The sequence below is a fragment of the Penaeus chinensis genome, chromosome 37 (assembly GCF_019202785.1).
Source record: "Penaeus chinensis breed Huanghai No. 1 chromosome 37, ASM1920278v2, whole genome shotgun sequence".
Classification (NCBI taxonomy): domain Eukaryota; kingdom Metazoa; phylum Arthropoda; class Malacostraca; order Decapoda; family Penaeidae; genus Penaeus; species Penaeus chinensis.
Window position 1 is genome coordinate 16,472,778 of NC_061855.1, and position 1,461 is coordinate 16,474,238.

Sequence of the window (1,461 nt, forward strand, 5' to 3'; positions counted from 1 at the left end):
ATAATATAATATATATATATATATATATATATATATATATATATATATAATATATGCATATATAGTATATGCATATACATACACAAACATATATATTTAAATATATACATATATGTATATGTATATCAAATATGTATATATATGTATATGTATATCAAATATGTATATATATGTATATGTATATCAAATATGTATATATATGTATATATATATATATATATATATATATATATATATATATATATATATATATATATGTATATATTTATATTTATATATATATATGTATATATATATGTGTGTATATATGTGTATATATATATGGGTATGTATACATATGTATATATATATATATTTATATATATAAATATATATATATAAATATATATAAATATAGCTGCTTCCGCCTAATTTCAACTGGAACCGCGGCTTTTCTCCTGCCTAGAGCCTCCTCGTTTCCTCATCCTCCGCCTTCTCCTTTATGCTGGCCACCATGCGCATAATCCGCCCGATCCTCCGACCTGACCTGACCTCCTTTCGCTTCCGTTCGTCTATCCTCACATGCCCCGTGTTACCCTGTTGCCTCTCCTTTTTTTACCCCCTCATCTCCCTATCCTCCAGACCTGAAGATTAGAATCCAGGTGGATTTCGAAAATGTAGTCTCTTTCTCAATAAATCTAGTGTTTGCATTATGTTTTTTTGTTTTGTTTCTGTTTACCTAAGTATCAACGCGGAATTGTTTTACCATTCACGCGCGCGCATACTTGCACACATAATAGTGTGTGCATGTTCATGAATACGCGCGCGCGCATGTGTCCACAAGCACAGGTATATATTTGTTGTTCGACGAAGACCATCAAACACAGGCCAAAGTCCAAACTGCAACACTGACCTTGTCTAACATGAAGAAATTAATAAGTAACCGTACAGCTTCCAGCGGCTAGGAGCTGCCGTTTGCGGATGTCCTCCTCGCCGCTGCCTCCGTCCGACTGAGGAGTTGATAGAGAGCAATGACGGTGCGCGGCTGCTTGTTGCACCACGATTCGGGCTGCCATTTTTCGCTGCCATGATATCTGTTTCCCTGTTAGTGAGAATGTTTAAGCGTGTTATGCATTGTACATGGCGTATCCCTGCTTTTGAGATCAAGTGGTGAATAGAATTACTGTGATCCTACAACACACACTGTAAGCGCTTGTTGTTGCTAGCCGTAAATATAACTCGGAGCATTTATATTTCCTAGAAAGTGAACTACATCAGAAACTTCCGAAAATGTGTATACTTGTGTGTGTGTGTGTGTGTGTGTGTGTGTGTGTGTGTGTGTGTGTGTGTGTGTGTGTGTGTGTGTGTGTGTGTGTGTGTCTGTCTGTATATAATTGTATATGTATATGCAATTATATATATATATATCACATTTATGTATGTATGCATTATATAGATATGTATATACATACATGCTATGTA

General features: G+C 34.9%; 1 protein-coding gene across 1 annotated transcript in view; it reads right to left on the reverse strand.

Annotated features, from left to right (window-relative positions):
- Window positions 1–1,036, reverse strand: part of LOC125045261 — a 9,528-nt gene extending 8,492 nt beyond the window's left edge. The window contains exon 1 of the mRNA XM_047642466.1: window positions 893–1,036. The gene's annotated coding sequence lies outside the window, so the exon portion shown is untranslated. The remainder of the gene's footprint in view (window positions 1–892) is intronic.
- Between the last annotated feature and the right edge of the window lie 425 nt (window positions 1,037–1,461).